This window comes from Halichoerus grypus, chromosome 7 (genome assembly GCF_964656455.1).
Source record: "Halichoerus grypus chromosome 7, mHalGry1.hap1.1, whole genome shotgun sequence".
Taxonomy (NCBI): domain Eukaryota; kingdom Metazoa; phylum Chordata; class Mammalia; order Carnivora; family Phocidae; genus Halichoerus; species Halichoerus grypus.
Genome location: NC_135718.1, coordinates 128,572,557 through 128,599,496, shown reverse-complemented (window position 1 = coordinate 128,599,496; position 26,940 = coordinate 128,572,557). Strand labels below are relative to the sequence as shown.

The following is a 26,940-nucleotide window of genomic DNA, read 5'->3' as shown; positions in this document are numbered from 1 at the left end:
GCTTTCCCGGTGTCTCGGGACATCTCGTCTATGCCCCATCCAGCCCGCTGAACTTTCAGCCCTTTTCTCCCTCCTCCTGGCAAAAAAGCCTTTGGTGGATCTCAAAAGAGAAGCATTTCTTCCCCCAGAAGAGGAGCAGCCAAGTGACAAGCCCCCCCCCCCCCCCCCCCCCGCAGTGTAGGAGGCCAGCAGCCCTGTGGTCCGGGGCTGTGGTGCTGTGGGGGGAAATCCCTGCTGTCCTCCGGTCCAGCATCTGACCTTGAGGCTTTGATGGTCGGTCCCCTTTTCCATCTGAAGGATGGTGAGAGGTCAGCAGAGCTGACCAGAGAGTCTCGGGGCCTCTGTTTTGTCCCCTAGCTCACACCTAAAACACACACAGCCCCCCCACACCCCTTCCCCACAGCGATGTGCGGCCCCAGCCGGGTCCGTGGGTAGCACACACGCCCCCACGCGCTTGCAGCCTATAAATCCCCGAGTCAGCGATTTCTGCCGCCCAGGGGCCCTGACTAGCCAGCTGCTGTTCTAGAGAGAGGCTCCAGCCCAGCAAGAAGCAGCGGGTGTCGCAGCGTTGCAGTGGCCGGGCTCTGGGGTGATGTCGATGTCAGGGGGCTGGGCCCGGGAGAGGGGAGTCTGCAGGTATTGGGAATTCCCAGGGTTCCTCAGACTCTGTGGAGATAAGAAGCCCTGGAAAGCTCCGGGGGAGGCCCTCCCCGACACATACGGGATTTTTTTGGGGGGGGGATCACCTCCTGGGTCAAACCCCAAACTGGATTCTTGAGTCTGGGTATGAAGTACAGGAGCAAGCGGGAGGAAGCGGAGGAGGAGGAGGAGTCAGGGGGGATGAGGGCAGGGGTGGGGTGGGGTGGGGCTGGGAAGGTCCAGGGATAGGTGGTGGCCCCACACCAGCAGAAACTGCACAGGGTTGAGCTGGGGTCCTGAGGTCTTAGTGGGTGAGTGTCGGGCATTGAGGAGGAGGCACAAGGGTGAACCCGAGGCACAGGAGCCCTACCCTGGCTCACAGTCCTCCCCGCCCCTCCTGCCCTGTGAGTCCCGGCAATGCCTGGTCCTCCCCCTGCTCTGGGAGGGTTGAGGCCTGGCCTTCCCCAAGAGGAAGAAAGCTGAGTTGTGGCAAGTGGGGAGGCCCTGGGTCCTTCTGGCCGGAGCCCTTTCGGTGGGTTCCTACCTGGGAGCCAGGCCCAGGTCCAGCGCAGCGCACACTTCCTCCTCTCTCCCCAGGGCCCCTCCCCTTCCCTAGAGGCGGGAGGAGAGCCCCGAGCGCCCGTCCCTACTTCAGCCTCCTGCACTGAAGCTGGGGGGCTGCGCGCTGTCCGAGCTCTCCGGGCCAGACACCCCCACCGCCCCTTCCCCTCCGCTCTCTGCCTTTTGTCTCTATCATTCCTCTTCTCCCTCCCTTTTCTCTTCGTTCCCGACTCAGGAAAGCCTTCATCCGTATCCCCTGAAGCAAATCGGCTCCCTCCTACCCGCTAGCCGGTTCCCGACCGCGCAGCGATCCCCCTCCCCGCGCCCCTCCCCTAGCCAATCCCCGCTCCCGAGAGGCTCGTAAAGCTCGTGGGTGGCGCGGGTGGGGTGGGGAGTGTCGCAGGAGGGCACGGGGCGGGAGGGGACTCCTCCGCATCGCCCCGCGGGGCTCCGGGGACCCCAGGTCGGCCCCACCCACCGCAAACTTCACTAGGGGCGCGCCGGGTCGAACCCCTTTCCCGCACGCCGCGCCTCCCTCGCACACACCTCCCCTCCCCTGTCGCCCCTCCCTCCCCGCCCACCGGCGGTCCGGCCCGGAGCAGGGGGGCGCGGGGCGTGCAGGGGCGGCCTCCCCGGGGTGGGGATTGCCGGGGCGGGGGCCCTGCGCCGCGGTTTGCGGGGATCGCCCTCGGAGGGGCCGGCACGCGCTGCGTGCAGGCGGATGTGAGGAGCATCTCAATTGGCGGGCGGGGGGAGCGGGATCGGGCCGTTACTACCGCAGAGAGAGAGAGAGCGCGGGCGAGCCGGCGAGCCGGGAGCCGGCGGGCGGGAGGAGAGCCGCAGCGGCCCGGCCGGCCGCGAAGTGGGGAGAGGGGACCGCGACTTCGAGACCCCGGCCGTCCCCGCGCTCTGCCCTCCGGGCGAGCTCACGCCGCACCGCGCACGGACGTCCCCGGTAAGAGCCGCCCCGGGCGGGGACACCCTGCGAGGGCAACGCGTGGTCCCGAGCGCAGCCGCGCGCCGACCACCCGCGGCCACCCGGGAGGGCCTGGGGCGCGGGCGGATGCAGGGTCGCTAACCTGGGACGCTCTGACTTTCTGGGCTCGGCGCTCACAGCCGGGTAAACTAAGTGCGGGACGGAGCCCGCGGTGGGGGAGTGGGCTCCGGAAATCCACTTGCGTCGGAACCACCCGGTCGGTCCCGGGGGAGGTGTCCTGAATTATCCCGGGAACCCCTCGCCCTTGCCCTGCTTCTCCTCGCGGGCAGCCCGGGACGCGCGCTGGGAGAAGGCGAGAGAGGCCGCGGTGCAGCCGCGCGGGCACCCGGGGCGAGCGGGGAACGGCGGGAGGGGGTGCGGGGGAGGCCGATGAAGTGGGTGTACAGTGAAAAGTGGGTGCGGGGCGCGTGGGACCCCGCCGCAGTGAGGCTGAGCCGAAGCGCCCCGCGCGGAGCTCGGGAGCCCCCTGGCGCAGAGCGGGACGCGCTGGGGACACTGGCGGGGCGCGGAGCTCGCTTCCCTTCCGCGCCCCCCGCCCTGCCGCAGCGGTCCGGGGCTGGGATGGGTAGGCGGCATCTTCGCCCCTTCCTCTCCTCGAAACTTTTTCATACTCCAACGAGCGCCGCGGCTCGGTGTGTTGGAGGAAGCGGGGTCCTAAGGATTCTGGCAAGCAGCAAAGCTTGGAGAGATCGGGGTGGGTTTGGGGAAGGGGCACCAGGGCAGTAGGAGGGCACGCTCTATTCAGTGTGCTGTGTGACCTTGGACAAGCTGTTGCACCTCTCTGAACCTCACGAAGATGGAGACACTTGGTGCCCCAGTCAGGAATGGGGACGACGAGGTGGGGGGCAGGGTGGTCAGGTGAACCAGCCCCCTGGGTGCCTGTCCCTAGCTTTGGCGCCTAGGAATTCATGCCTTTGATGGAAGGCCTCTCTGCGGGGAGCTCAGCTCTCGCTTCCTGGGGAAGGGGTGGCAGTGTGGAGCTGTGTACCCAGCGTTCCAGGGGAAGTCAGGAAGCTTCCATTCTGACCCAGCCTGTGACCTTGGACAACTCACTTAGCCCTCTGAACCTCAGTCTCTTCATCTGTGGAATGGGATTTTGGAGCTTTGGGTATCTGAAGTCTCCCAGGTCTGACACCCGCAGGCCCCAGCATGCAGGGGAGGCCAATGGAAGGAAGGGGTGGGGTGCAGCTTCACCAGCTGCATTCCTCCTGTGACCTAGCGTCTGGGGAAACTGTGGCTCCCCGCCCCCTGAGAAAGTCAGCAGGGCCTTGAGACCCTCAGCCTGCTCATCCATCATCTCTTCCCACTTTTAAAATTTCCAGTACGGCTGTGAGAATGTCTGGCTTCCCAGCGCCACACATCCTCCTTGCAGGGGGTAGAGCCTTCCCTGGGGAGAGATTCCCAGTGACAGATAGGAGTCCCATAGGCCAAAGGGGGATGTCAAGGACCCCCCAAGGTCATGCTGTCTGGCCCCTGGCTCTAGACGGGGCTGCATCCACCTCAGACAAGGGTGATCTGAAGGAATCATGTTTAGAAAGGTCCTCTCTCTGTTTAGAGAGATCTCCACTACAATAGCCCCTAACCCCCCACACAACCTTTGTCATAGGAAAACCTAATCTCACACCTTCTCGGGTGAACTCTGGCTTTGTCTGCAGTTGGGATGGAAGCATAGCTTCTCACTGGGCCTCAGGGTGTTTGGGGGAGAGTCCTGGCTTAAGACAGGAGGCATGAGTTTAATTCCAGGCTCTGCCTCCAATTTGTGTGACCTTGTGTGACCTTGGGCAAGCCCCTTCCTTGCTCTCCCCACCTGTACATCGAGAGGGTTGAACTAGATCACTTCCCAGGGACCCTTCCCACCTTGCAGTTCTGGGGCTGAGGTTCTAGACCGGTGTCTGAGCAGCCGGCAGGGGGCTTGGCTGGGTGATGGGGACAGGTGGTACACACCTGCCTCGAGCACACTTCTGTCCCCTGCGCCGAGACCACTGGAGACTCAGTACTCTACATGGAGGGGCCACTTTCAAGGCCTTGCACAGCCCTGGAGCGAACCCTCCGGAGACCCTGGGCTCTATTGGTTGTTAGTTAGCTGTGTGACCTTGACAAGATACAGTATTTTACATCTTTGAGCTTCAGTTACTCGGTTGAAATGAAAATAGTGGTGGTATTTTAGGATTGTTGTGAGGATTAAACAAGAAACGCTCGGAAAATGCTGAGCCCTCGTCCAGTGCTGAGCCCTCTGCGTCCTCAGTGAGTGGTCGCTGCTAGTCATGATAACAAGAAAGCCTGTGGCAGCAGGTGCGCCTTCCGCGGACGGACGGGGCCCTGGGCTCTCCCCTGGGCTTCCAGAGCTTCCCTATGGACCTGGAGCAGCAGTGCTGCCTCACTGCCTCTCTCCCTCCCTCCCTCCCTCTCTCACCATTAGCATCATTCTGCAGCAGAAACTTCATGTGAAAGAAAAAACCTGCTTGACTTTCCTATAACCTCGCACCTGTTTGCCTCTAGCTCTCCCTTCCCCACTTTCTGCCATGCCTCTGGTCCCTTCCGTGGCGAGGACACATGGGGCTTTGACTCCACTTCCTGAACCTTCCAGGAATGAGCCCGCAGAAGCCCAGGGAAGGCTGAGACTAGATCCCGGGGGCGAAGAGCCAGAGGCCCTCCTGGGCTGGGGTGAAAGGGCTGGCAAAGGCACTGGCTCGGCCTTGGGGGGACTCTCAGGATCCCAGATCCCAGAGCCAGGCCAGGCGGGGTGCACTGGTGGGCTGGGTGGAGGGGTGGCAGGGCCAGGACTCACTGCGTGACCTTACGCAAGTCCCATCCACGGGCCTCCATTTTTTCATTTGCAAAGTGAAAGATTGGTTTAGATCAATCAAAGGTCCTTCTAACCCTTTTTGGTTCTGGGCCCGGTTGGCACTGCCCTCACTGAGGTTGGGCAGGGTGGGGTAGGAGGTCTGTGGGTATCATCTGGGCATCAGCTCTCACTGGCCCTTGGTCACAGTTCTGGGACAACCTGGGGAGAGGGGATGCCATCTTTTCTTAGTAAGACTGCTGAGGGTTAAGAGCAAAGGCTTTGCAGGTAGACAGACCTGGGTTCTCATCTTGGCTCTCTCTTATTAGTTGTGTGAATTTGGGCAAATTACTTAACCTCTCTGAGCCTCAGTTATCTCATCTGTGAAATGGGAAGAAAATTACCTATCGCCTAGGGTTCTTGTGAAGATTACATGGGAATAACTTCTATAAAATTCCTGGAATATGGGGAGTTCTTAGTGTGGACTGGGTGCTGCACAAGCAATGGGCTTCTTGAGGCTCTGTGTTGTCACGAAGAGGGGCTGAGGTTAAAGGAGGGGTGGGGCAGAGCCCACAGTCGTGCACTTTCACTAGGCTTCTGAGAGGGTGCCCCTGGCCTCCCGCATCCTGCTCCCTCTGTGTGCTGGCTTGGGCTTCTGGAGTTTGAATGCACTGGTCCTTGTCACAGGGCCTGTGGAGGGGCAAGCTCAGCCACAGGGGGCTGCAGGCAGAGTGTGAGTCTGTCAGCGAGAACAGGGAGGTTAACGGAAGCTCCCGGTGATGGTGATGAGGGAATACAAGCCGGGGGTGCGGCACAGCCTTCCACTCAAGGTTAGTCACCAGGAAAGGGCTGTAAAATGACAGCCCTTTCTTGGAGAAAAGGCATCTCCGCTCCTGGGCATGTGTTAGGTGAGTGGAACCACAGCACGAGGCACTGAAAGAGGCCGTGCAGTTCATCTCATCCAGTCTCTGACTTTGATTATGGGCAAACTGAGACTCGGCGAAGGGGAGCACCTTGCCCAGTATCACAGGGCACGTAAGCAGCAGAGATGGCGCTGAGCCTGCACTTGGGGGCCCTCATCCAGTGCTCTTTCCACTCTCCCCATTAAGCACCAAGCAGATATTTTCCAGCTCTTCTAAAATCAGAGAGCACGAGGCAATAGACTTTGATGGCCGCAGAAAGGACATGGGTCGCCGATGGGAAAGCACCTCTGACCTGGTTCTGAGAGCATCTAGTCTGACGCTCCCATTTTGCAGATGAGAACACTGAGGTCCCAGGAAATGACAAGACTAGCCAGAGGTTGCCCGGTGTCTGAGACCGTAATTCCCAGGCTAGAGCTCTGGTCGTTTGCCAGCTATTGTACGCTCCTTCTTTGGGTCAGACACGCTAGGCGGGTGCAGGACAGCCAGAATGTGAGAAAATAAACCCAAATGTGCTTGAGAAAGGGACAGAGGACAGAGAGACAAAGCAGAAGAAAGAAAGACAGAAATATTACTCCCAAGACCATGATATTCCTTCGAGGCTTTCTTTCTTGACATGTTCTGTTGGCCCCTGCTCGGTGCTCTTCGGCTGACAGCCTGCCTTGCCCTCCCCAAGGAAGGGGACGCTAGCCAGCCCCGTGGGTCTCAGTTCCACTGGCAACCCTGAGTGAAAGAAAGTCAATATTTGCCCAGTGGCAAAGGACGGGAGATGAGTGTGACTTGGGATGGGGTGGGGGGCGGGGAGGGATTCTGGAAAGGAAGGTTGCAGAGTGTAGGGCCTCCCATGTGAGCCCTTGACTTCTAAAGGAGCCTTTGCGTTTACCGCATTCAATAACCCTTTGTATCTCGGACAGCATCCGGCACCAACCTCCCGGCAGCCCTGATCCCTAATAAATTTCCCTTATTGTTCGGAGCTGACGCCTCCCCAGCTCCCAGCTCCCTGGAGAAATGGGACTTTTAAAGCTTTTGCAGAAAGGCCTCAGAGCAGATGGCCCATTGAGCGAAGCTCAGGCAGAGCCATGCAGAAGCTGCTTCCTTATCTGGGCCCCTGAGCCCAGGGAAAGATGTGGAAAAAGTCCTTGGCAGGTCAAGAGAGGCTGTGAATAATTTTTTCCCCCTGCCTTTGTTTTGTTATCTTTCCTTCTTCTTCTTCTTCTTTTTTTTTCTCTGCATCCTGCTTCCTTATTCTCTGGGTCCTGAAGTTGGGTAGGGCCTGGGGGGAGGAGGGCCGAAGCCCCCAGCCTTTCCTCAGCTGAAATGAAATTCTTGACCCCACAGCAGCTGCCGGCTGCTTTGATGGCTTTTGTGATCACTGTGCTGCTCATGGAGTCGCGTCTTAGCCATGTCACAAAGGGCGCATTTGGAAGCAGAAGCATTTCTTGTATGAGGCCCTGGGGCCGGCTGCACTGCAGCAGGAAGGGCTCAGGTGAGGTACGAGCAAGGACTTCCTACAGTGGGAATCCCCTGCTCTCCCCGCTCTCCGTGAATCTGCTAGGGGGCAGCCGTGGGGGTGGATCCGTCGAGCTCACCTCCCCACTTTGGCAATGAGCTAGCTTTCTTACCTGCCCCCGGAAAAGTTCACAGTGACATTCCTGGAGGTCAGAGCTGCCCCCTGAGACTAAACCTGGTGCTGAGGCTCCCAAACTGATCCGCGGAACCGGTGGTCCCTGGAGACCGTGTAGCCAGAGTGACCTCCGGCCATCGGGCCCGCTCTGCTGCTGCTGTGGGCTTGCAGCTGAGGGACTGAGACTGGGGGGGAGAAGGACGGCCCTGGGCCTGCACGCAGCCAGCCCTGCGCCCGCAGGGGCTCCTGCAGTATTCCAAGCTGCTCGGGCTCCGGCTCTGGCGGCAGGAGAGTCTCTCACTGCTGCTCACAGTAGGGCAGGCCACGGCTGCCAGCTCTGAGCCTTCAGCCTGCTCCCCACGGCTTGGCAGGGGCTGGGACTCCAGGGCAGCCCGATGCTGGGAGACAGATTGCAGCCTGTCCCCATGCCCCTCAGCACATGGCCCCTGGGCAAGAGCGCCGCCCAGTTTCCCTGCACTGGCTTCCTGGCTTCGATGCTCCATCTTGAGCAAACTCTCTGAGCCTGCCTTGGGACCTTTGCCCATCTTTTGATGGGGCTTGGAGTGTATGGATCCTTGTAACTCGTGGGTCCTCAGCGCTACTGTACAGTGGCTGAGAGCTCAGATGCCAGGGCGCCAGGTTGCCCAACTCCTTTGGGATTTTGTTGTTTAAACACTTGGAACCTCAGTTTCATCATCTTTAACGTGGAAATAAATTAGTTGGTACGCCATAGGGTGGACATGAGAAGCTCTAAGAATAGCAAGTACCTGGCATACAGTGCTAATAAAGATTTAGCTATTGTTATGGTGATTCTTAAAACTGAAAGGGACATTTTGCAGAAAAAGAAACATAACACTGGAGCTAGGAGTGGGGTGAGGCAGGGATGTGACTGTAGTTGATCGGAAGGATCTGGAAGCCAATGATTTCATTGCTGAGTTACTGCACATGGTCCCACACATGCTGTGTCTTCCCATCTTTGGACTTCATTTGTCCCCATTTGAAAAAATGGAGAAGGATGACTGTCTCACCTCTTCCGAGGTGTCCTGGGGATCCAATCAGGTGGGTGATGGTCTGGAAAACCCAGCGGGCCTAGAGGATGCACACTGTCTCAGCCTCTGTGATGCAGGCAGCCTTCCTGGCTGAGGCTCTGGCGCGTTGAAATTTCTGCAAATGGCACCAAACCCAGTGGGCCGCTCTCCCAGTGAGGCCACTCAGACTCTGGGTGACTCTGGGCTGAATCTGGCCTCTCTCCGTGCCTGCTCTTTTTCATTTGGCCAAGAAAAGGGATCGTGGTTTTGTGTCTCTCCATGCTTCCTGGCAGTGGGGCCAGGAGTGTTTCTGGACAGCGTCCACAGCTGTATACGCAGAGAGCAGGAGGGTTGAACATATCCTTCAAGCTGGGACACCCTGGCCGGGAGCCACAGACAGACTGGGGTCATGCCTTCCCTGGGATGGCCAAAACAGGCGGCTCTTCGTCCTCCCACCCCCAGCCAGGCTATCTGCAGTGCAGGGAGGCAGGGAAGGGGGCTGCCTGGAAGCAGGGCATTGACGCCGTGTCATATTCAGCACTTTTCCTGCCAAGTAAGTCAAGGACCCTGCTTGATAGCACTTTTGTCCCCTCCGTCATCTGTCTCCTTCCTGGGGTGGGAGACGGTGCCGAGCTGACCGGCTGATGGTACTGGCTCGATGATTAGGCCAAGGGTCTCACATGTGGTTACCGAAGGTCTCTGCCGAAGACCACAGGGATACCCAAGCCAGCAACTGAGTGATGCCCACTCTCCCACAGCCCTCGCAGCTGGTCATCTGGGGTGAATGGCAGGTATGGAGAAGGGAGGACACTTTATTTCAGAGTTACTCAGGGCCTTGGAAATGTTGCCTCTGGAGCCCTCCTCAGAGCCTCTTTCCAAATATCATTTTACCAAGAGCCCCAGAGATGAGGTTGCTTTGCCAAGGTCACCTCCAAAGTCAGCCATGAGCTCATGCTCAGAGTCCACTGTATTTCATCTGCTCCATTCCCCAGACTTCCTAAAGAAGGCATTGGACATTGGCTAGAAATGGAGGGGCCCAGCCTGGTGCCTCTCTCCTGTGACCTTGGCCTTGACCTCAAATTTCCCTGCACTCATACCTCAGAAAGTTGGAAGGATTTAGGTTAGATAGCAAGGAGAATTTGCTGAGTAGCCTTGTGAGGGGGAGGGAATGGAAGATTTTCCCAAGACATTTGGGAGTCCGGGCTGGATTAGGTCTTAGGAGAAGATTCAGGAAAGAGCCCTGGACTTGGAGTTCAATAACACAAAGTCCAAAGTCAGATCCTGCAGACTGCTAGCCATATTGGGCTAAGTGCTGGATCTCTCTGAACCTCATCGCCCTCCCTCCCAAATGTGATTGGATGCTCCTTACTTTTCAGGGGCATATCGATTTTTTACTAAAAAAAAAAAAAAAGATTTATTGAGATATAGTTCATTCATTTAAAGTGCATGATTCAGTGGTTTTTAGTACAGTCACAGAGTTGTGCAAACACCACCATAATCTAATTTCAGAACTTACTTTTTCACCCCAGATAGAAAGCTGCACACGTTAGCGGTCATTCCCTATTCCTTTCTTCAAGCCCCAGCCCACTGATGATCTACTGCCTGCTTCTACACATGCCCCTCTTCTGGATATTTCATATTAACAGAATCTGATAATATGTGTTCTTCTGTGTCTGGCTTCTTTCACTTACATCATTTTCGAGGCGTCTCTGGGGTGTAGCAGGTGCCATTTCATTTGTTCTTATTGTTGAATCATATTTCATTGTGTGGATAGACCACACTTGGTTTATCCTTTTATCAGTTGATCGACATTTGGGTTGGATTTTGATTACTAAGAACTATCACGGGTGCTATGAACATTCACGTAAAGGTTTGTTTTTCTTTTTTAAGATTTTTAAAAAGTAATCTCTACACCCAACGTGGGGCTCAAACTCACAAGCCTGAGATCAAGAGTCACGTGCTCTACCCACTGAGCCACCAGGCACCCTGCATGTCAAGGCTTTTGAGAGAACATATATCTTCGCTTCTCTGGGGCACATTCCGAGGAGTGGAATTGCTGGGTCAAATGGTATATTTATTTTGAAAGTTAACTTTCATCGGACCCTGTTGTCAGTATTTTACATGGATTATCTCCTTGTACTCTGTGAGATAGGTACTATTATTAGTCCCATTGTACAAAATGAGGAGACCCAGGCCCAGATAATGTATCTGAGGACGCTGAACTAACAAAGCCAGGACTTGAACCCTGATAGTCTGGCGGTAGCCCCTCTAGCACCTCGCTTCTATGTGAGGTTTAAAAGAGGTGAGGTACGAGACTGTTCCCAGCACTCTGCCTGGGTTATAGTAGATGCTCAATTAATGTTTGTTGTATCCTGGGAAAGATGACCAGACACCCTGCATTCCTCTGTCTGACCTGCTGTGTGGCCTTAGGAACTTCTTGTGTCCCTTTGAGCCTCAGTCCATTTTCCCCTAGTATATAAAGCTTCCAATGTGGAATTTAAGAGGCAGAGAGGACCCATGACTCAGGGTCAGGGTGTGGGAAGTGCAGTGTAGTGGAAAGCATCCTAGATCCTAGCTCTGACTCTCTTACTGATGTGAAAGTAATTTCTGGGGCTCCTGGGTGGCCCAGTCAGTTGGGTGTCCGGCTCTTGATTTCAGTTCAGATCATGATCTCCTGGTTGTGGGATCGAGCCCCACGTCGGGTTCTGTGCTTAGTGCGGTGTCTGCTCCAGATTCTCTCTCCCTCCCCTTCTGCCTATCTCCCCACTCATAAATCTCTAAAATAAATAAAAATAAAATCTTAAAAAAAGAGAAAGAAAGTAATTTCCCTTCTCTGGGCCTTGGTTTCCCATTGTTCAAGAAGGGGCTGGAATAATCGATCCTAAGGTGTGTTGCAGTTCTTATGTCCTATATAAGCCCCATACTATCTCCTCAGTAGCCTGAGCCCCCAGGGGTGAAGCCTGGAGTAGATGTCCAAGGTCTCAGGTTACCATGGGCGCTTAACAACACTTCTCCCACCCAGTGTGTTAACAGGCCAGGTTGAGGCGAGATCCCCCCATAGCCCTCCCTTCATCCTAGAGCCCTTGGGCTGGGGACCTTCTCCTATGATCTAAGCCAGAAAAAGAACCATTTCACTGCCCCGCCCCCTTCTTGGTTTCCCTTCTCTTGACTCCTGCACTTCTGGAATTCTCCCCCTTTTTTTTTTTATAGCTTTTATTTATTTATTTGACAGAGAGAGACAGCGAGAGAGGGAACACAAGCAGGGCTCGATACGGGGCTTGATCCCAGGACCCTGGGATCGTGACCTGAGCCGAAGGCAGATGCTTAATGACTAAGCCACCCAGGTGTCCCTGGAATTCTCCCTAGAGTCACTGCGGCCCTCACACCAGTCAACTACCTAGCTGGCTTCCGGTGCTTGGCCCCACCTCCTGGTTTAGGATCATCTATGGACAAGTGCTGAGCACACAGTAGGTGCCCTTTGTGTGTTGGTTGACTCTGAATCTGGTTCCCCTAGTTTCCCTCCCTTTTTCAGTGAAAGCCATAACTGTTTTCCAAACCCAGTCTGGCACCGCCAAGCAAGGCAGCCACAACAATTCTGCATCTTCATCCAGCCATTGCAACCTTTCCCAGACCCTCCCTTTACCCCACATTCCCTGCTTTCTGGAACCTGCCAGAGGTCCTACTTCATTCCAGGTACGTGGAGGCTGGTGCATTTAACTCTACGTGGTAGGGATCCATGGTGTCTCTATTTAATGGAAGAGAAAGCAAGTCCAGGATAGGGGAGCGCCTTCTCCAAGGTCACCAAGCTGGCAGGTGATTTGAGTGAAGGCTGTCTAGTCCCAAAGCCTGCACAGCAGACTGATCAGAAAGGTGGTATAAAGGACGTTTGAGGGGTGCTCGGACCTAGGGAAACCGAGTAGAGTGTCCGTGAGCAGGCAGGCTCCGAAGTCCTCCAGAGCAGGTGTGTCACTGTGTCTTATCTCTGTCGACATCTGCACGGAGCTCAGCCATCCTCTGGGGCTCATCTTCTCTTCGCTGAGCAGGGGCGGCGTCTCCAGCAGGGTCCTGCTCCAAGCTTACCTGGGGAGATCAAGTGATGGCTAAGCAGCCTCCCTTCTACTGGGGATGGCTTCAGTCTCTCCAGGGCTTGCTGTTCCTGCCTCTGGTGTGCTGAGCCGGAGTTTCAGTCCCCAGCTCCCCTCCCCACCAATGCCTGTGTGTCTCACTATTTTTAAGTTCCGTGGGCTTAACGAGCTGCCTGCCATGACACGTCTTCAACATTCACCTTTTTCTCTACCAAACCTCGGAGAGCTAAGCGGGCTCCCTTTTCACTTGACAACCACCCCCAATCAGGAGGCCAGCGCTGGGCTGTTGCTTGTTTGGGTCCCAACTCAGCTCACGGAGACCCGCCCTGCAGTGTGCCCCCCAACTCCCTTGGTGGTGGCCACACTGGATTCCAGGCCCCCCCTTCCCTCCATGCCGTCCTTTGTCCTGTTTCCTCCCCCATCCTAAGCCCAGAAAAAGCAAAATTAAAACCACCAAATCAATAAATAGTATTTAGTAAGAGTTTATTGTGCATTTAAGAACAGTTGGTGAACTGGGAGCTTTTAAATTCAGACTAAGAAGCTCAGGGACTGGACATCACAGGATGGCTTATCAAGTGAGAAGCAAGTTGTTTACCCTTTACCAAGAGTGCTTTATTATGATGGAGGTTTCCACTTGGCAGGGGATTGGTTAAAGGTGATTCTCTTATACCGTTTTTTTAGGAAGACAACTTTTTTTCTTTTTTTAATGAATATCAGAGGCATTTACAAGAACTAATCTAAGTTAAATTTTGCTTATGTTCATGAAATAAACTAGATTTAGTTTTGCTGACATGGCCTAAATGGCCTTGTCTGCTCAGGGAATTCTCAAGTCTGGTCTCCATTTTGTATTTAATTTCAATACCCCCAAGCCTTCCCTGCAAGAGTAGTGATGTTATGAAGAGAACTATTGAGCTCCCCACGTAATCGGGTGGTGGCTTCTCTTGAGGACCAAGAGCCTGGGAGCTGGCAGAGCCCGGGCGAATGAAGCCAGCTGACAGCAAGGGGCGGAATGAGGTGTCAGAGGTTTGGGGACTCACGGGGTTGGAGAGGGAACTTTGAAGTTCATCTAGGCCAAGGCTGTGTCCCCTCCCTGTCTCTGGCATCCCTTCCAGTAGTGTCTAATCCCAGCTTGAATACTCTCAATGATGGGGTACTCATTACCTCACAAAATCACCATCCCATCAGGATTTTGGAAAGTGCTGACTATGTAAAACTCCTCCCTCGTTTTGAGCCTGAAGGCGGGGAGCCCCCACCAGAAGAAGAGTTCACACCATTGGGGTTGGAGGGGGAAGCAGAGGGACCCCAGTGCAGTGTTGGGGGCAGGGGCAGAAGCACCTCTGAGCCCCGGAGATGCGCTGTGGTCCTCACCTCTGAGGGGGCCACCAAGGAGAGCCGAGAGGGCTGCTAGAGAAAACTGAAGTTAGATGCCTGAAGCCTTTCCTGCTTTAAGTGTGTGAGGAGCTTGAATATGTGGCAGAAAATCAGAACTGCTGAAACAGACCGGCTCCATATATGGAAAAGGTTAAATACTGCCTCCCGCTTACCAGCCACAGGGACTGGGGGTCTGACGGGAGTCACACCAGGAATTCCAGTTAGAGTTTTAACCGGGGGCCATGCCACAGGGAGACTGAAACCCCTGATGCTCACATCATGCCTATTTTGGCAAACTCTCCAAGCCAGAGGATTTGCTGGCTTGGAAGAGCACTGAATTGGGAGCTAGGCTCTGCCCACGAACCCTGTGACCTTGGGCCAGTCACTTCCTCCCTCTGGCTCGGTTTCTTCTGCTGTAACCTGTGTTGTGTGTGGCCCTTCAGAACTGATGTGGAGCTGGGCCCTACGGTTGCCGAATTCTGTGCATGCTAAGTGTCACCCGTTGCCTGGAGGGGACGATCCTCTGCCCACGTCCTTTTCGGGTCTCCTCCAGCCGATGGCAGAGAGGCTGGAAACCTGTGTGCATTTCACTCCTGACTCCCGCAGGGCCCATTCTCAATGTGCTCAGCCATGGTGGGTGGAGAGCAATGCCTCAGCTCTTAGGAGAGAAAGCCTAGAGGCCTCTGGCGTCCTGGCCCAAGGAGGCTCTCCTGCCCCACATCAGGTTCTGTGGAGAATGTGTCCCAGAAGGTGGGGTCTCTCGAGCCAGGACCGGGGTCCTACTGCACCACCCACCTGCTGTCAGTTGTCATTCCTGCACCTTCCAGGGCCATGGTGGTCAGGGGTCCCATCTCTTCTTGCAGTTGTCCGACACCCTCCCCTGCCACCTGCCAGATCTCTTGCCTAGAACTGTCCAGCCCCTTCCAAGCCCACCCCTGTGTCCCTGGCTTGGGGCTCCTTTCTGGAAGCTCCCCCGAGTGGTGCTCCCTGGTTCTTTGTGCCTTTGCTCCATGGTCTCTCAGCAGGAGCACCGGTGCATCACGGGCGAAGCAGGTGGGCCCCTTGGTGCCCAGCGCCCTGGGCAGTGGCCTGTTAACCGCCACCCCCCTCCCCCCACACCGGTCGCCCTCTAGTCCGGCTCTTGCAGGCCGAATGGAGGGTGTAAGTGCGGGGCTGGAGCACTGACCACACATTAGCTGAGAGAGCTTTCTCCTCTGCTCATTCTTTGTTCTTCTCGATTGAGGTGTAACTTAGATTCAACAACACGCACAACTTGTCATCAGTATATTCTCCTTCCCAAGCATCCCAAAGGCTGCCTGTGTCCCCGCCCACCGCTCTCTTACCTCTGTCACCGCACATCCGTTTTCTCTTCTTCCTGGCTCTCCTTCCATCCTTGGCTGTTCTTCACTCTTCCTGGCATTTCCCCTCTTCCTGCAAATCCTCTAAATGTGGATGTTCCCTGGAGCCCGTCTCTGGTTTCCTTCTCCCCGGGGTGAGTGTTCTCCCAACACTCTCCTGCCCCCACCCAGCCACCTGTGCTAATGACTCCCAGACACTGGTTCTCCCAATAGCGCCCATTCCTGAGCAGCACACCAGCCCTCCAGCCACCTGCCGGACGTCACCGCCGCTTGGTGGCCCACTGGCATGGCTAGGGTGCAGCTGGGATGTCCTCGGGGCACCAGCACCACCTTGCCTCATTGCTTCCAAGCTCTGTCACTGCAGAATGGGAGTGGTGGCCAGAGGAAGAAGGGCCAGATTCTGCTAGCTTCTATGGGGAGGACCGGGTCAGACCCACCCGTAAGAATCTGAAAAGTTGAGCCAACAAAATGGAGCCCCAGCAGGCCCAGCTCGAGAGGCTGGCTGATGCTGAGTGATGGACAGTGGGCGGGAGGGGCAGGCTGAAGGTGAAGGGACTTGTCTGGACACGGGACAGTGCCATGGCTCAGAGACAGGACTCAGCCCAGAGTTGGGTCTTAAAAGACTGACTGGGCTGCTGCTGAGGGTACGGGCAGGGGGAGGATGGTTTACTTAGAGAGGTCTGGCTACCAGCGCAAAGAGCTGCAGTCTCCAGGAAGTACACAGAAGGGTGCTGAGCTTAACCTGCGCCACAGTACGGTGCTCAGGAGAGGCCCACCTGCCCTCTACCCCGCTCCCCCCCGGAGCCACCCCTGTGTGCTCCTTGCAGGTTCCAGCCCCTCAGGACCAGGATATGGGCACAATACCATGCTCTATAGTCACTGTCCCTGAGCCTCACAACCCTACAAGACAGCTATTATTTTCATTTTCATTTTACAGAGGGAGAAGCAAGACCCAGAGAGGCTAAGCTAAGCTACCTGCCCAAGTGTGCAGGGCTGCAAGTGGCAAAGCTGAGACTTGAAGCCAGGTCCATCTGATCCAGAGGCTGGGCGCTAATATGCACCTCGTGGCTGCCCCTCCCCCCCGGGCTTGACCTGGCTCCGTTTTCCTCAGTGGTCCTGCCTCCCAGGTTTGGATCCACATAAAATCCAAGCTGGACTTTCCAACTTGGTATTGTCCTGCATCTCTTCCCTCCTCTAGCCTGTTGGCATTTTGAGGACATGGTTTGCCCCTCTGGGCCCCTATTCCCCATGTCTGTTCTGGCCCCCAGGTCAAGCAGGAGAAATTTGGCTTCTTCGGGGAATATAATTGTGCCCCCGGGACTTGCGTGACCCACTTTAGTTTTTGGAGACCATGAGCTGTCAGAAGTGTTGGTGGTAATGGTCATCTTCATCTGAAAAGTGAAGGGCACATCTTTTTCCCAAGGGCCTGTCCAGCATCTGGGAGGGAATGGGGGGGAGCAGACTGCATCTTCCTCAGCTGACCCCCCCTTCCAGGTGCCGAGAGCAGACTGGGCTCCCCTGACTGCCCCCAGCTCCCTGCTTAGCCCCCGATGAAATACTCTGCCACCTGAGAGCAGTTCTTGCCGTCCTATGGGGCAGGGGAAATTGGACACGATGTGAGTGTCCTCAGTCTCCTCATCTGTAAAATGGGGATACTAGTACCTACCTGACACGGCTGAACATGACATGGAAGTCAGTGTGGTGCTCAGTAGAACCTCTAGGAAGGGGAGTTTTCCCTGGCACATACCCCCACCCTGTGGGCCCAGGGCCTTCATGATATCTTTCCCCCACACTTAGTCCCAAGAGCTGGGGCTGCTTGTTAGGAGGGAAAGAGCCCTGGGCTGGGTGCCAGGAAATCAGGGTTCCAGTTCACAGTGAGGCCTTGGGTAAGTTGATCTCTGAGCCTCAGGTCTCTTGTCATTCAGGAGAATCCCATCTGCTCCACCTCTGAGAAGCTCTGAGTGTGTCGTCTTTCCCTGAGCTGCTTGAGGATGGAGCTGAGTTTTCTTCATCTCGTATTCCCGGCACTTAGCTCTGACGTTACCTTCAAGGTTGGATAAGGCGGACAACCTCTGCCCCGTCCCTCAGTAAGGAGGGACGTAATCTTCACGCCCTTCCTCAGCCTGCGACTCTCCTGAGGTCTGAACTGTGTGGGACTCCCTTTCCCAAGGGAGGAGACCGAGGAAACAGCTTGCCAGAGGCTGCCGGTCTGTCTCCCTCTGCAGGCCTGCCTCCCCCGGGCCAATGACAACTCAGGCCCTAGGCTGTGGGGATCTGGCCTTGACAGCGTGCCCCAAGCCTTGGAGTCTCCCTTCTCCCCTCCGAAGCAGGGGGCTTGCTGGATGTGGCTGCCCGAGGGGAGGGTGCAGTGTCTGGTGACACCCCATCTTCTCAGTCCCTACCTGCCAAGCCCAGCAGCCAGGCGGCTCCTGGGTGGAGGGCCGGGCGGCAGGAAATGCAGAGGCCAAGACACCTCGCACCCCGCGACCCTTACAGTCCTTGGGGAGCTGAGCCTCACGCAAGTGACTGACACAGGCAGGAGTGGTGCAGTCTCCCCAGGACCAGGGAGGGGCTGGGAGGAGAACCCCCAGCCTCGGGCTCCCCAAAGTGCCCCTCGCCTCCTGGCCCGAGCAGGACTGGAGAGCAGAATCCCTGGCTCTCGGCCAGGGCTGCGGCTTCCTTCTGGGGACATGAGGCCTGACCTGGGGCCCACGGTCAGCGCCGACGCCACCAGCCCCGCTGGGGAGCACCGAGGAAAGGAAAGGCGGGTGCGCTGAGGGGTCACTCTGAGGCGGCACGCTGTGGCGGCACGCTGTGGCTGATGTCATTCTCACGGGGCCCTGCTGGGACAGGCACCTTGCCCTGTCTCTGTAGCTGAGGAATGATGCTGGGGCCTGAGCCCTGCTCCCAGGGGTGCCCAGCTGCCAGGCGCCCGGGCCGAACCCAGCCCTGTATTCCAACGCCCACGTTCTCCTCACTACACCGACACCCCTCGTGCTGCTCATGCTCAGAGGTTAGGTCTCCAAGCATCTCAGAAGGTCACGGGGCCACCCAGGGAGGTGCAGAGGCACTTTCCAAAGGGCGGAAGGAAGGGGAGAGACACCAGGTCCCCCGATGCCTCCTTCGGGTCCCACCCCTCAGGCCACCTGTGGAAGCAGAGGATCCGCTCGCCTGAGGGGCTGGCAAGAGGTGACAGGGATGCTGCAGGGGGGCTGGGGGCCTGCGGTCTCCCCCACCCCCGGGGCTCTGTGGTTCTGCAAGGTGCCCCACGCTGGGGTCCGTCCCGCTCGCGATCCAAGTACAGGGTCTTTGCATGTCATCCCCAAGTTCTGGACAAGGGGTGTGGTCTGAGACCCCCTGTTCTCTCTTCCTAGGGCTTCTCACATTCCCCCATATGGCTGCGTGACGCACACATTCACTCGCTTGTTTACACACGTATTCATGGTGCCGTGCACGTGTGTTAGCACGGTCACACGTGCTGTGACACACAGGGCCTTGCCGGTACCCCGCACCTCACTGTCCCGGTCCTTCAGTGGCCTCTGTCACTTGGCTTGGCTGGGCCTGAGGGATGCAAAGCCGAGCCGCAGTTCTGCTCCATCACTCGGCTAATGGAGCCGTCCACCACTTGCCCCCTCCTCCTGTCCGGGCTGTGAGCGGTGAGTGGGGCCTAGGCGTCCGTGAGCCTGCGCAGGGTGGGGGAGCCCTCATCCGTGCCGAGGCGGAGACGGGGCCCCGCCGGCTGCAGCTCCTGGCAGACAGTGGGGGCCCCAACCGGGTCTCCATGAGCCAGGCCTCCTGGGAGGAGGTTCCTGGTGTCTCTCACTTTCTCCCTCAGAGCCGCCTGGGGCCCCTGTCACCTTGCTCCAGCCTGCTCCTTCTCTCCCAACCCCCCCCACCACCCCACACACCCCAGCCTCACGTTCACACGCTCACAGCCCCCGACACTCTCAGAAACACATCCCACGCACCACCCCACACCTCCACGCTCACACGCTCAAATTCAAAGACTTTTGCTTTCAGCCCAGCCTCTAACCCCCGGTCCCTTAGCAGAGCTAGTGTGTTCAAAGCTTGTAACGTTTAGTCAGGAAGAAGATGCATCAGTTTTTAACGGTTTTTAGCTCAAAATGAAGATGTGCATTTGGCATGCAGGGTAACGGGCCGTGTTGGGAAGTACGGAGCCGTTCACATGTGGCAGAGCAGGGGGCCTGTGGATTTGTGTCGGGTAATCACTACTAAGCCATAGGGTTCCTGTCCCACAACCAGGGCTTCCCCGCGTGCTACCGGAAGCAGCACTCCCGGGCTGAATGGGACAAGGACACAGCCCCTCCCCCGCCCCGGGCCCCAACCCTCGTGCCCCCCACTCACAGCACACACACAGGCTCTGTGACACTTTGGGCATCAGGCCTCCGCACCCCCGCTGCCCCAGGCAGCCTGGGGGTCGCGGGTCTCCAAGCTGCCATGTATCCCCACTCAGTCAGGCTCCCCCAGCCTTCCCAGCCCGTTCCCGAGTGTCCTGACACCCACCATGGAAGCCCTCTCCTCCACCCCGGAGAGCTGCCTGTGGGTCTGGGAGACATTGTCGGCTGCCGGGCAGCGGGGGCTCTGGACAAAGACCCAGGATTCTGAGTCTCGGGAGAAGGGAGGGAATGCAGCAGGTCCATGGGTAGCGGGACCCCTTGGACTGGCAGCCCGGGAGCTCCGGTCCTGGCCAGTGGCTGGCGGGCCGCCGGCGGAGGTGACTCAGCAGCTTCTCCCTCGGCTGGAGTGTGCGGTGCTCGCTCTGCGGAAGTCTGCACCCCAGCGCCGCTCCCCTCCGCCCAGGGGCTCCTCTGTCCTGGTCCCAGCTGTGGTCCCGGCTGGGGTGGCAGAGGGACGCGGGCCCCCGGGGCCTGGCCTGACTGGGGCGTCCCTGCCCACCCCCAGCACCCCCTGCACCCTGCTCCCGTTAAGCAAGGATGAACTGGAACCTGTGGGCTGCTGGGGGTGGGGCAGGGGCGACAAAGAGCAGGGAGTCGAGGACTTGGCTGCCCCTGTCGCTCAGCCACGCTACTTTTTCAGACAAGGGGTTTGGACTGCGTTGTCTGCCGGGTTCCCTCAGCTCCCACAGTCTGTGATGAAGAGTAGCTGCGCCCTGAGTCTAGCTTCAGGGACAGACGCCCGGCAGCAGGCGTGCAGCTTTCCCCTTCGGTCACCACCGGTCAGCAGAGCAGGGATGGTTAACTGCCCGAGGTGCCAGCAGAGGCTTGGGAGGGACTCAGTCCTGCTCATCGCCTCCCCTCGCCTCCTGCGGACCCCGGGCCTCTCCTCAGGTGGCCTGGGATTTGCTGATACGAAAGAAGGGAAGGGAGTGTGAGTTGAGTGTCGTTGCAGCAGGAGGGATTGAAGTTAGACCCTGGGAGGGACTTTCTAGCTCTCTGGGACCCTGCAGTGGGTCAAGAGCAGGCTCAGCTTCTATAGACAAGCAGTGGCAACCTTGTTGCAAATCGAGGTGTGTGTGGCCTGCCCCAGGCCTCGCTACACAAGGAATTCACAAAGATGGCTAATTTATTTTCAAAATGAGCTAGAAAAGTAATTCACTGAAACTTTATCCTCTGCCTCCTGGGACCAAATGTGGGACTGGAGCATTGGTTCAAAAAATAAAGAAAGAAACTTATCCTGAAGTATTGATCTTTTTAGTCTGCTGGCTTTGGTGAGAGGCATCTTGCTGGTTGCCTATTTCCATCTCATTACTTTGGTTTCTGCAAATACAACTTGAGGAGACATTAAATACGTTGTATCCAGTTAGCACCCCATTATCTGTACTGAGACCAGGCCTGAGTGTGATAATCCACAGAGGTGCGGGGTCCCCAGATCATACTGAATAGGTTTGAGGTGACAGTTGGTGAGTGTGTGTGTGTGTGTGTGTGCACGTGCACGCCCATGTGCTTTGGGTGGGGGGTGGGGATCAAACTTATCTTTGGTGCGGGGTCACAATCTGATTTTGAAGGGAGTCTCATCAGGGAGGACACCCTGGGGGCCCACAAGCCAGTTGAGAAGAGTGTGGGGCCTCAGAGCTGCTGATGCGTTCTAGGGCAGAGGAGGGGTGGGGTGAGGGAGCAGGGTGGCCTCTGGGCGAGGCGGGGGAGGGCTTGATGGTGACTCCCAAGCTGGGTGATTTCCGGGTGAGCTACACAAACCCCCTCATTTGTGCCCTCTTTTGCAAGGCTGGGGACCGGGCTCCTGGTTCTGAAGCCCCCGGGGTGGGGGAGGGGATAGGCAGATATATTTGTGTGCTTCAAAATCTAAAAACTACAGCAGGGTGCACAGCGATCTATCTGCCAACTACTCCTTCCCAACTCCTCTCCCCTGAAGCAATGACAACGCATGTCACCAACTCCCTCTGCATCTTCCAGAGCCAGTCTCTGAATATATAAGCACATATCTACACACGTCTCCCCCTTTCCCTCCACCGATATTATGCTTACTCTTGTGCATATTCATTTTTCAATTATCATTCTCTTGAGATCTACACCTACCCAAAGAGCGAAGCCCTGGGGCAGGTTAACCTCCATGATGCTCCCACATCGGCTGACCACGAGCTGAGCAAAGACCCTAAAAGCAGAGGATCCGAGAGCTTCTGTGGGTGTGAGTGTGAGTGGGTGCGAGGCCAGCTCATGCAGCCTTCTGCCTCTCATCTGAGCCCCTTCCATCCTACCCGACAGGTTATGGTCAACGGCATCTTAGATAACAGGGATCACAGCTGAGCTCTGAGCACCTCTGGGTGTTTGGAGTCAGGAGGAGACAGCCTCCAGACGCCTGTTGTTTCTGCTTGCTGGGAGGGCTCTCTGGAGAAGGGGGCGGCCCTCCCTGTCTTGCTGTACCCCAAGGCTCTCTATATAACCTTCTTTTTTTTTTTTTAAAGATTTTATTTATTTATTCGACAGAAGGAGACACAGCGAGAGAGGTAACACAAGCAGGGGGAGTGGGAGAGGGAGAAGCCCCGTGGAGCAGAGAGCCTGATGCGGAGCTCGATCCCAGGACCCTGGGACCATGACCTGAGCTGAAGGCAGACGCTTAACAACTGAGCCACCCAGGCGCCCCTCATATGACCTTCTTAACACCCACCTGCTATCCTGCTTCCTCCCCTGCTCCGGGCTGCTTCTTCGGGTTTGCTCCTACGTGACAGAAAAATGGATAAGATAAAGAATAAGTCAACCAGCGTTTCACTGGCTCCCCGACACTGCCCCCCACCCCCCACCGCCAGGCTGAACGTGGCTGCTCGCCCTGCCAGAAGGGGCCAGAGGCAGCGAGCTAGTGCTCAGGGACCCCAGCGTGGGCTCGAGTGGGCAAGGACTGTTAGACCACACGCACCACCTCACCTGGCCCTGCTCCCTCCCCGCTCCGGGCCCACTTACTCCGGTGTCCAGCAGAGCTTGACTGAAGTGGCCGTATCTTTGCTTTTCTCCCTGAGGGTGCAGGGGTGGGGGAGGAGGGAAAGCTGGGGAAGGGGTACGTGCAGGTGGGGAGGGCTCGTTGAGTGGTGGCTGCAGTCCGGAGGTGGGACTGACTTCCCCCGAGGAGAGAAGGAGAGGCCAGAGGGCTGAGGACTGAGACTGTCACAGGAGCCAAGTGGCCATCCTGGACAGACAGACAGACAGATGGACAGCAACCATCTGGGCATGGGGGCAGAAGGGAATACCTGCGGGGATTCTCCACTCTACCCGGCTACCTGGCTTCAGCTCCATCCCGGCTCCTTGGGCTTCTGTTCCCACTGTTGGAGGCTCCCCCTTGCTGCGGCCTGTCCCCCAACCCCACCCGGGGAGGGGGGAAGGGAGTGGGGGAGCAGGGGCTGACCTCAGGCAGACTTGGGCTCTAGTCACCATGCTGACTGTGGGGCAGGCACTTAGCTGAGCGGAATTCGTCTTATCTCTGAAATGACCGTGCCCTCCCAGGCAGATTCATCTTGTTGACTGGAAACGTAACTGATTATTGAGGTCTTCGTGCCTGTGGTTTCCTCCTGCAGCCTTTGATGGAAGCCAGGCGGAGGGCACTGTCCCGGTGCGCAGAGCCTTCAAGGCTTATCTGACTTCCAGCCACTGGGCTTGAACTTTAACTTCCCCCGGCAAGTCTCTCTGAATTCTTAGAAGCTCAGTTCCCGCAGTGTGGCCACCGACCACCCGCGTCAGGGTGAGCCAGGGCGCTTGTGGCTCCTCGAGGGTTCCTGGGTCACACTTCCAACCTGCCGAGCCAGGCTTTGAGGGCGCGGTGCTGTGGGGGGGTGGTCTGCACGAGCTTCCCAGGGTCTCCCCAGGAATGAGACCCTTCCTCATCCTTTCCCCTGTCTATCTGCTCCTGGCTGGGTCTCCCAGGCCCCCCTTCCCCCCCTCCCCCCCCCCCGCTGTCCAACGCTGACCCCCAACCCTGTAGGCCCAGAGCAGGCGCCCCCACGCAGCCCCAGCCTGTCTCCCCGGTGTCCTGGTGCTGGTGTCACAGACCCCTGCAGCCATCCCTGCCTGATGGTGCCATGTCATGTTCCCCGCTCTGGCGATTCTGACCAGACAGAGGAGTTCACTCCGTCCTGGGAGCCCCTGGAGCCTCCAATCATTTATCATCCTCAGCCCTTCCAGCTGGCTGCCTTCCCCAGGACTGCAGACTGAGCCATGAGGGAGGCCAAGGCAGCTATAAATCCCTGAGGATTTGGCTTTTCCTCCTTCCCTGTGCTTGTCTCCGTCTCTGCTCAGACGCAGGAAGCCTGCATCCCAGAGTGGGGAAGAGCCCTGGAGATGAAGGAGGCAGCTGTGCTGGAGGGGAAGGAGCATTGGATGGTGTTCCAGAAGATTCTGCTCCCAGCGCTGCTAGCAGCAGGGGCTGTGTGGCCTTGGACAAGTCACTTCACCTCTCTGGGCCTCTGTTTTCCATAGGACTATTGGGAACTAGTGCTGAGTCTTCAACATCTTGTTTCCTTAGTTTCTGGTGGAATGAGTAGGGAAGAAAAAACTGACCCCTTAGGCTTACCCAAGAGGGAGCATAAAACTTCGTTGTTTTTAGAAATGTGCACATGCCCTAGAAATAGTTGGTGATGTCACAAACATTCATAACTGGGTGAGTTCTAAGAGGCTGGAGAGCGCAGGCATTGTGGACGTGAAAGGCATGTGACTCATCCATGCCTGAATGGAGAGTTATGAGGGCCTACTATGTGCTAGTCAGAAATCCCTGTATTCATGAATCTTAAAGTGAGTGGAGACACATGAAATGATAAAATATAGCGTGTGTCAGTTGGTGATAAGTGCTGTAGAGAAAAAAAAATGGGGGGGAAGGAGGTGCCAGTGGTTGGTGGGGTTTGCACTTTCAAAAATGGTCATCACAGATGACCTTGCTGAGCTGAAGACTAGTCATGTGGAAATCTGCAAGGAAGAGTGTTTTAGGCTGAGGGAACAGCAGGTGCCAAGGCTCTGAGTTAAGAGTGTGCTTGGCATGGGTGAAGATCTGGAAGGAGGCCAGCGAGGCAGAGGGAGGGAAGGAGGAGAGCCCGGGGGGGGGGGGGAGAGGAGCGAGGGCACCGGCTGGGTGTGCAGGGCCTTGAAGGCTGTCGGGAGGACGGAGTACTTTGAGGGAAATGAGCCGCTATAAGGGTTTTGTTTTCGTAACAGGATCCCTCTGCCTGCTGGGCTGATAGACTAAAGATGGGCAAGAGGGAAAGTAGGAAGACTGACGAGCTTCCCATCTTCCTTGTCCTGACAGAAAGGCCCCCTGAGGGGTGTCTGGTGGCTCAGTCAGTTGAGCGTCAGCCTTCAGCTCAGGTCATGATCCCAGGGTCTTGGGATTGAGCCCCGCATCGGAAAAAAGAAAGAAGAAAGAAGAAAGAAAGAAAGGCCCCCCGAGAAGGGCAGACCTTGGAGGGCCCCGGGGCAGGGCAGAGGGGCAGAGGGGCCTGGAGCCTCCGGAGGGCACCGTGGGGTCATTGGGTGGTGGGGAGAGGGCTTGGGCTGCTTTCTCTCTTTACATTTTTTAACTTCCTGGACTCTGGAAGACCGCAGAGCAAGGGGATAAGGGTCACTGAGTCACTTCAGAGGGAGCAACTCTCGAGGGGAAATGAAAACTCAGCCTGAAAAGCAGCCTTGGAAAGAGGAGACGCACTTCTCAGTGCTCTGGGCAGGCTTGGGGCCGTGGGAAGGGCACGCACCATCCCATTTAATCCTAGCCTCGACTAAAGGTGCTAGGAATGCAAGGTCTGTTTGACAGTGAAGCCGTCTCATGCTCGGGGAGGTCAAAGAAACCAGCCAGGGTCAGACAGCCCGTAAGGGAATGTGCCCGACTTTAGCACAGGGCCGGCTGCCCAGGGAGAGGAAGGGTGGGCAGCCCTCAGAACTGTGCACACCCCCACTTACCTGTCTGGTCACACACGTGCATGCACGCACACGCTCCCCACTCTTGGCGGTGCGCGGCCCTGGACCCAGCCTGGTGACTACTGGAGCAGTCGGATTGAGTCTTAACATGCTTCTGGAAAGAGCCCTGGCAGCAGTCAGGCACTGGTGCCCTGGGCGTCTGGGGAAGGACAGGCTCCGGTGTCATCTTCGAGGTGACATCACGTGCCCAGTGATCTAAGAGTCTGTGTCCTGCTCATTCCTTGTTCCAATCACGTACCAAATGTTTACTGAATGCCTGTCATATGTCAGCGGTATGGTGTCTGCCGGGGCAGGGTCGGCAAAGTTTCTCCTAAAGGACCAGACAGAGGGTAGAGATCACAGGCTTTGTGGGCCACACAGCCTCTGCCGCGGCCACTCGGCTCCGTTGTGGTGCAGAAACAGCCAGAGGGATTGTGTGAGCGGATGAGTGGGGCCGTGTTCCAATAAAACTTTATTTACAAAGATTAGGCAGTGGGCTTGATGTGGCCCGCGGGCCATAGTTCTCCAAGCCCTGCACCAGAGCTACAGGTGAGCAAAACAAGTGCAGTCTCTGCTTAAATAGTCCCAGGCCTCGTAAGTACTGTGAGAGTCTGGACGGGGCCACGGACACATATCAGGCCTCGATCTGGTGGGGGTGGCGGCAGGAGCCAGGAGTGTGGTCGGGAAGGCTTTCTTGAGGAGGTGCCATTTGAGCTGGGCTGAGACAGATGTGCAGGCATTAGCTCCGTGAAGCTGGGGAGCGGGGCACAGCATGTGCAAAGGCCACGTAGTGTGTATGTTGGGGGCGGCGCATGTGTATTAGAAGAAATAACAGAAGGCAGGCGTGGTTGGTGTTAGAGACTCAGGGGAGGGGAAGAGGAAATGATGCTGGGTACAGGACGGCCTCGTAGGCCACATTCAGGATTGTGGCTTGTGTCCTTGGGATGGCTTTTACCATAGTGACATGGTCAGATTCATGTTTTATGAAGATTGCTTCGGTGGCACCTGCAGAACTGATGGGAGGTGAGCGAGAGGAAGTACAGGGGATGGAGGGGGCTTGTCAAGGGCCCAGCTGGACCTCTGGGCCTCGGAGTTCAGAAGTAAGGTGGGTTCTGACAGTCATGGGAATGGGGTGTGGCTGAGGCCAGGGTGTGCTAGAGGTCACCTGGAGGCCCTTGGCCTGGGAAGAGAAGGCTTGAGGGCAAACCTTG

At 57.0% G+C, this 26,940-nt stretch overlaps 1 protein-coding gene across 2 annotated transcripts in view; it reads left to right on the top strand.

Annotated features, from left to right (window-relative positions):
• The window catches only part of SYT2 (synaptotagmin 2), a 103,840-nt gene that overhangs the window by 59,404 nt on the left and 17,496 nt on the right, over positions 1-26,940 (top strand). The window contains exon 1 of one of the 2 annotated variants that reach the window (XM_036117170.2): positions 1,919-2,155. The exons of the other annotated variant lie outside the window; for it this stretch is intronic. The gene's annotated coding sequence lies outside the window, so the exon portion shown is untranslated. Of the gene's footprint in view, positions 1-1,918; positions 2,156-26,940 lie in introns of those variants that run through there. 2 annotated transcript variants of the gene reach the window in all.